The following is an 8,996-nucleotide window of genomic DNA, read 5'->3' on the forward strand; positions in this document are numbered from 1 at the left end:
ATCAGAATAGAGGACCATTTAAATGCTCAACATAAGTCAGGGGCGGACTGGCTATATAGGCAAACGGGCAAATGCCCGGTGGGCCGGCACCAAAGGGGCCGGTCTGGTCGCGATCAAAGACATTTTTTTTAATGCAGACAACGTTTTAAAAAAGTGACAGCAGCGAGACACAGATGCCCGAACATGTTTTCTTTTTTATATTATTCCACCTTTTTTTGTTTGAAATTCAACAAGAATATCAAAAAATGTACACTATACACTGTACGTATATCATTTGCAAAACGTTAGACGTACTTTTTGCTATGCTCGAGCGGCATGGACTTCAACACTACTTTGATGTCTTCGAGGCTGTGTTTGGCCTAATCATTTTGCTGGTCGGCATGGACGTTTGATGGCACTCCCATTTGTTTTTGCTCTTTCCCTCCTCCATCTTTTGATGGTTTCATTGTCAGTAAACGAAAAAGAGGGATGAGAGAAGTTAATTTAGAAAACTTTGATATAACGCAGAAAAAAAAGGGGCTACAAATAGCTCTTTAACGGATACAATGGATACCATCACATATATAACTAGAAGGAAATGAGAAGGCTAACACACTCACCAAGAGTGGGAGAACAAACTCACAATTATACATTGTACTCTATCCAGAAGAAATGAAAAAACTAATAATAAATAAAATAAATGAGAAATTGACAAGCTCTAATTCGAATCACAAGAAAGGTGATGCCTATTTTAAGCTATCCCGACAAGATCAACGTCTAATCTTTCGACTCAGGACCGGACACCACAGAATGAAATTGGAACCAGTGAAATCTGCCAATGTGGAGTGTCACCAGAGAATGCTGACCATATCCTTCAAAACTGTTCTCTTTACCATGAGGCCCGTACAAGACACTGATCCCAAAACACCGCAATAGAAAGAAAACTATGTGGAGAGCTCCCTGATTTATCTCATATATTGGTCTAGTAATCTGAACACTCCAACTTACAAATGAGAACGAGGAAAAAGAAGCTCTTTAACAATACTTAATAGAAATTAACTTTAACACACACACAGCCGCGAAATCGCAAACCACCCAACTTATTCACAGCTCAATATAGGTATAAAGTTCTACTCTCTGCGATTTGTACAGAAAAAATATGTTTTCTTCTTGTTTATTTTTAATAATATAGATCTAAAAATACTACACTTAAGGCTTACACAAAAAAAAATTAAGTATTTATTTTAAAAAATCTAAATCTAATCTTTTTTAATATTATAACTAATGACAATTTTATGCTTATAGTATGAAGTCATTAATGATGGAAATTCTTATAATAATTATAAAAATTTAAATAGGGCTGTCAATCCGATATTCAGTTAAAGGAGATTTATATTTATATTTAAATAATGGGTCATGATATATTCATATACAATTCGCGTTTTTGAGAATGTACTAGTAAGTGCCTCTCTAACCGTTGTGTATTCTCTTATCTTTTAATGGAATGGGTTGCCTGAGTCAGCCAGGAAAACCAATTACTTAGCATATTTTAAGTCACAGATCAACATACGTGACTAGATTGACACATGAAATGCGTAAGACGTAACAATCTTATTTTTTTAAGAAACGTCTGTAATCTATATGTAATACCAAAAAGCTTCAAACTCTTTCAGACTGCTATTATATTGTTTATAGTTTTCAGACTACATACACGTATAAAAAAATACAATATGTAATCCTACGCAAGCATACATCCAGTTTTTCGATCCGTTAACAAACTGTATATATTTGGACGAGAATTAGGCTTACACCCAATGGCGTAGCTAGGGTGGGGGGAGAATTTGAAGATCCCCCCGTGCACCCCACTTGGAGGGGGCCCCCAAATTAGTGTCCGAATTTTTTTTTAATAAATGAAATAAATGAAATATTACGTCACTGTCATATAATCTTGCTTTTCACGTTGTTATATAAGTTAATGACCCTATTGCATGTATTCCACACATAGTAGTAACTCTTTCTGTTCGGGGTTACTTTCAATTTCAAGGAGTAACTTCCATAGCGCTGACTAGTGCCGTGTTACTCTTACTTGGTAACTTGGTATATAGGGTAGTTTATTTCATCATCCTTATCATTTAAGAAGAAACCTGATACGCACTGAAAATAAAGGAGACCATGAACGTGTTGAAGAAAAGTAACACTATTTAGATGATTTAAACAAAGATACAGCAGTCGAAGAAATGAAAATGAGATGAGAGAAGTAGTGCTGAAGAGACTTCTGGGGAATACCTTTTACCACAGTCAGAGAAAACATCTGAAGTGATGATGAGTCAAGTGATGGTCGTCTTTTAAAATCATTTTCTCCAGAAGTGGAAGAAGTTGTAATTAAGTACAAAGAATTCGGATATATTTAGCTTAGAATTTTATCTTAGGAACTGCGAGCAAGAATTGTGTTAAAGAGAAGCTTATTTTTCCAAAACAAAAAGATGTACGGTATTTGTTTACCTAAAATAAATCACGAAGTTTGACATCATGGTTCTTTAGATATTTCCAACAGGAGAAAATAACAATCAATCTTGGCTCCTCGTTTCTCCACACTTTTTTTCTGAGGCATCGGAAAAGACATCTAGTGCATCGAGAAAAACTGGATTTGGTTTCAACAAAATGAAGAAGGAGTCCACCACAGACAAGCTCTTTTGAAGTGGAAGTTAGAAAAAGAAACGCTTAAGGCAGAACCAGATGAACTGTCATATATGTTTCATACGCGAATTTTGAAAAATCAGCAGTATTGGAGAGAGACTCTGAAGCATTTAGTTGCAGCTATTAAGTACTTATCAAAAACAAACTCAAGCTTACGTGGTCACTATGAAAAACTGAATTCATCCAATCCTGGGAACTTCCTAGCATCTTTGAAATTTATGCAGAATCTGATGAAGTTACGAAACACCACTTACATAGAATCGAATATGGGAAGACACATTATTTGTCACCAGAAATTCAAAATGAGTTTATTAGACAATGGACTGGACTTTGATCTGTGAAGAAGTCAAACCTATGATAACGCAGCCATAATGAGTGGGCGTCTGTCTGGCCTACAGAAACATCTCTTAGACATAAATCCAAAGGCAACATTTCTGAACTATGATAATCACTCTCTCAACCTGACAGCTCTTCATTCTGCTGAGATAGATTTAGCAATTGTCACCTTTTTTTGGAACTGTACATCTACCGTTCAACTTTTTTTCCTATTCAGCCTAGAGATGGGCCAAATTGAAAGAAGCTGGAACATGGAGTTTAAAAAAGGACAATAATACATAGTGGTCTGCTTAAGAAGAAGCTACGTCTGCAGTTTCCTTGCATCTTGACAAAAACATCAAGCTGTTGGAAAAACTTACTGAATCAACAACTGAAAGAATGGACACTAGAAGCAATGCACAGAATCTTTTTTGCAATGGAAAAAAGTGAGTTGTTTTGCTTATCTGTAATTCTGGTCAAATTTCTTGCGCCCAATTAATAAAGTTCAGAAACGTCTCGACTGCACAAAGGGGAAGCTGCTAAAAAAATTAAAACCCTTTCATGCTTTCAGCAAAATGATGAGAGACGGACGAAACTGAACACCCAATCCATAGAAAAAAAAAGAAGGTTGTGAATGCTATTGAGTTTCTGTAATCAAAATAACCAACCAGAAGAAAGAAAAGACTTAATGGGGAGTTGAGTTCTGTTGTAGGACTGTCAATACAACTGCAATTCAAACGTGTTGCGACAGAAGTGCTGGAAAGACTTCATATAGAAATGAAGGACAGATCCCAAAGGCTGGAAAACCATGTGGACACCTTTGGGTTTCTTCTTGAACCATGACACCTCTTGGCATGGGCGTAGCCAGGATTTTTTTTCGGGGAGGGTTTTGGGGGGGGATTCCCCCGCGGAAAAAAATTATATATATATATGTGTGTGTGTGTGTGTGTGTACATAATTAATCTTTATTACATTCTGACCCTTTCGGAAGACGTTTATTGTTTATTGTAGACTCCCCGCCCTTGCTAGCAAGGGGGTCTGGGGGAGTTCGCAGCGCTCCACCAGCGCGGGGCGAAGCCCCGCCGCCGGGCACTATTTCTGGTATTGAAAGCCAACAAAATGCATATTCTGAGGTATCTACAGTGCATTATCTTGCTATGAAAAAGTTTTATTTCAAAAACCTAATGTGCTATTCTTACTGACTTAGACCCTCTCGCGCCGTTCGGCGCATTTTCCGGCAAGTTGTTTCCGCAACTCTTATTTTGCGTAATTCATTTTGTGAGAACTTGTCCCGCAAAACCTCATGCGACGCTCTGTCACAAACTTACTAAGGATTCGACTCCCAGTTCGGCATATGATTTCTTTTATTTAGACCCGATCTCTATGACTGACTCCTAAAATCTATCTTAGCCATCTTTGTTGAGATACATTTAATGATTTTCAATTTCGGCAGAAGACTATTCACACTTTATTAATAGAGCCCAAGCCATTGGTAGAAATTTGTAACATGCCTGTATTTCGCTTTAGATTTTATATCGAAAAGGAAAGTTTTTTCGTCAAATCATCTGTTGAGGGGTTTTAAACTAAGAAATCTCTGGAGTTTTTTTTGTTTTGTTTTTAATTCAAAACCCCATTTAGCTACGATTAAAGAATTTGGTCACTAAAGTTTGCTTTAAAATAATATTGAAGACAGAGGTTTTCAACTCTAAACGCTCTGTAGCTGAATTTTAAACTCAAAACCATCTGGAGGGGTTTTAAACTTTAAAGAAAAAGCCATCTGGAGGAGGGGGATTTACACTCAAAACCCCTTTGGCTACGCTCATAGATTTTATAGTGTGTAATTTGCTTTTTTTTATATTGAAGAGGTACTTTTTAGCTTCAAACCCCAACTGGAGGGGGGGGGGTTAAAACTCAAAACCCCTTTGGCTACGCTCATAGAATTTTGAGTGTGTAATTTGCTTTTTTTATTTTGAAGATGGGGTTTATCGTAAATTTTGGAGGGGGTTTTTAAATCAAAATCTTCCTCAACTGTGCTGTTGGAATTTGGGGATTGTTGTTTGCATTTTTTTTTTGTTTTATAGAAGAGGGGGATTTAACTGCAAAAACCTCTGGTAGGGGGTTTAATATTCAAAACCCCCTGTAGTGGGTTTTAAACTCAAAGCCCCCTGGTAGAGGGATTTGTATCTCAAAACCCCCTGATAGGGGTTTTTTAAATCTCAAAACTCCCTGGTAGGGGGATTTAAACTCAAAACCCCCTGGTAGAGGGTTTTTAACTCAAAACTGCCTCGGCTGTGCTGTGGTAAGTGATGATTTAGTATTAAAATCTCACCTAAAATAAACAAAATGAAAGCAAAAATCATTCACTTAATTCCGTTCCCTCCCCCCCGCAGGGGGGGGGGGAATTTCATTTCGGGGGGGGGGGGGTTGAACCCCAAGAACCCCTCCCTGGCTACGCCCATGCCTCTTGGAGTCTATGGATGATGACGCTGATACAAAACTGCGTTACGTTTTCCTGTTTGGTGAAATAAAAGGCGAATCGCTTGTTTAATGTCATTGATGCACGAGCACTTTTCATTAACAAACCAGTGCCACAATTATCAACTGACATATTGAGAAAGCTGGCTTCATATGGTAATGATGTGTGCTCAAACCTTACAACCTCCATCCGAATCCGGCTAACTCAGGCCACTTCCATTGCGTCATGTGAGAAATCATTCTCAAATCTTAAGTTCATCAAAAACTATCTAAGGGGCACAATGACGCAAGAAAGGCTTAGCAGCAAGGCTTTAAGTCACAAATACTAGACAGTACTAGACAGTATCGATGTAGATGATGTTAAAAATGCCTTTGCTGCACAGAAAGCACTAATTGAAGTGATATGAATTGAGATTTGTCACCCGTGCATCATTTTGCAATAAACAAAGGTGTTATTCATTAAAAGATTCTTAATGATTATTTTTTGTTAATTTTACTGATATACTGTACCTATTTGAATGTAGGCTTATATATTTATTGAGTACATTATCTCATGACATGATGTCGAATGCCAAAATACAAGGACCCCAAAGAAGTCGATCCCCCAAATCTCTAGTTACGCCCCTGCTCACACCTATAATATGACACATTTGCTTAGCCGGAAGGCGGAGGGTTCAAACCATCACTTGCCTCAGACCTCATTGTCTGAAAGGAAAACCTTACTTAATGCCCCTGTGCAGCCAACTGAAGCAAACTACTGTGACCAAATTTCATAAGCGTAGCCAAAGGGGGTTTTGTCGTTACCCTCATCCTCCAATACAAAAACTAAAGCAAAACTAAAGTTACCATTTTCTACCAGTCGATGGACTCCATTAATTAAGTGCAGTGAATAGCAGATTCGGTTTTTGAATTTTTTAGCGGAAGAGTAGCAAGCTAATTCCACTGCATATACCTCAGAATATGCATTTTGTAAAGCTTAAAATAACGGAAATAATGTTTGAATCCGGTAGCTGTCCATGCCGGTGTGTACTGTCTTTCCAGAATGTAATGAAGATTAATTACACACACACACACACTCACTCATATTATATGTTTGTTTGTTTGTAAAATGTTTTACATGTTTCGGATGTTCCTTCAGAGTTGAAGATAGTTTACATCCTAGTCCTGGGGTCGGCAACCTGCGGCTCGCGAGCCACATGCGGCTCTTTGGGTGTGAAGCTGCGGCTCTTTAGTTCCATACGCAAATATTATTTATTTTATCGAAACATTTTTTAAATAGTTCTGAATCGTTTAACGAGGATTAGGCACCGATTCCATCTCTCGGCCTCTTGTACTCGCTTTTCACTATACCCCTCCCCCATTACACGCGTCGTCAATATTGTTAGTATGTCAGAAGTTCTCGAATGACGCCATCGTCGGATGTTTCTATGTAGGTTTCAATTCGCTTTCGACGCAAGATGAATTGGCGTCTTCCCCACGTGCTTTGGCTGTGACGTAAAGTTTGTTGTTTTAATTAAATGAGTTAGAAGCGATTATCTTCTCAAACTTAGAAGCAATCTACAAGTAATGCTAATATGGCAAGCTTTGCGGCACCACTAGAAATTGGAGAAAAAGGCAAACCATTTACAGATGGTGAGTACGTCAAAGACTGCTTTCTACATGCATCTGAAGAAAATACTTTTTCGTGATTTCAAAAACAAACCAGAAATCTTGAAAAAAAAATCAAAGATCTGCTACTATCTGCTAAAACAGTACAAGATAGAATATTTAAAATGTCTTCAAATGTAACATATTTATAGGTGGAAGATGTTCAACTTTCTTTTGTCCTATCACTTGCTAGTCTTGCGACATAAAGACACGGCACAAGTTGCCCATTTTGTTAGGTATATGTCTTCCCAAGATCCAAAAGAAGAACTTCAATGATTGCCACCGCTCTCAGAACAAACTAGAGAAGATATAGTGCATGCCGTACAAAAAGGCTTTTATAACAATAAAATCGATTTAAATAAAATCATTTAAATAGCAAATAAAAGGGCAACAAGGATTCGTTGGAGCAAAAATAAACCACGAAATTCTTACGTTACATTGTAAGGCGCACTGAGGAGCGCTTGGTGTCCAAATCGACTCAAACCAAAAAAGTTGAGGTCATGAATTTGGTCATCAAGATTGTTAACATCCTCTTGTCAAAAGCACTCTACCATCGTCAGTTTAAAGAATTCTTAAACAAAATGGAGACTCAGTATTACGGCCTCCTTTTTTACAATAAAGTGCGATGGCTTTCCAAAGGTAAGGTGTTGAAACGTTTTGCTTTGTGCTTGAAGGAAATACATACATTCCAAAATGATAAAGGCATTAATCTCCCTGTATTAGAAAACGACAAATATTTGCAAACATTTTATTTTATGGTTGATAACAGAGAAATTAAATGAGCTGAATCTAAAACTGCAAGGAAAGGGAAGCCCAACCCATGTTTTGGTAGAAGAATTGTTTTGTTTTGAAGAAAAATTAATTCTTTTTGTAGAAGATATTCAGAGCGGTAAGTTACTTCATTTCAATGTCTAAAGCAGTATCACAATAAAATCAGAGCTACTTTTGACACGAATTACTTGGGCACAGTTACAAAAATCAAAGATAAATTTCTTGATAGATTTGAGCAGTTCAAAACCAACAAAACCATTCTAGCATTCCTAGTAAATCCTCTCAACACAAATTCACATTGATCCATTTGAAATTGATACTGGATCTCTAAAAATGCAATTGGTCGATTTATAAAGTAAAGCTTTATGGGGTGGAAAATTTACAGAGTTGAAAAGCAAATTGCAAGAGTTGGAGGTCCAGAAATGTATGTACGTAACACAACAATAGTGGACAGCTTTCTAAGGAATGCTGCGAGTTGAATCGGCGCATGGAATAATCTTCCAGATTGCTACATTTGGAGTGCTGACTATCTAGAGTCGTTTTTGAAACTAAAAACAACAAATTATGACCCAAATGTATCCAAACTTCCTAACACCATGTGATGCCAACGCTCCCATTCAATTTGTTTGCTTAATTGTTTGTTATTGAAGTTCAAGTTAGTGTTTAAGAGAATGTCTAACTGCTTTAGTTTTTACGGAAATAAAAAAATAATAATTTTCTAATAATGCCAGATATATGTATATATATTATTTAATTTGTTGTGAAAAACACTACTTATATATAGAAAGATTCTTTTTTTTTCATTAAAAAAATTGTGCGAGTACTATTTACTGTTGCGAGAAAAAGATTTGTGGCTCTTTAAAACTTTGTAAATTGTATTTTTCGGATCTTTCGACTCAAAAGGTTGCCGACCCCTGTCCTAGTCCAAACCTCCCGCAGGATGACGGGGGATGGGAGCGGGCAGGGTTTGAACCCTCGACCGTCGATAAATCCGAACGACAGTCCAGCGAACAAACCGCACGACCAGGCAGCCATCCATATATATTGCAGAGGGGTGGTAAAAAAAAAATCCCCCCACCGAAAAAAATCCTGGCTACGCCCATGATATGACA

Source organism: Biomphalaria glabrata, chromosome 6, assembly GCF_947242115.1.
Source record: "Biomphalaria glabrata chromosome 6, xgBioGlab47.1, whole genome shotgun sequence".
Lineage (NCBI taxonomy): Eukaryota > Metazoa > Mollusca > Gastropoda > Planorbidae > Biomphalaria > Biomphalaria glabrata.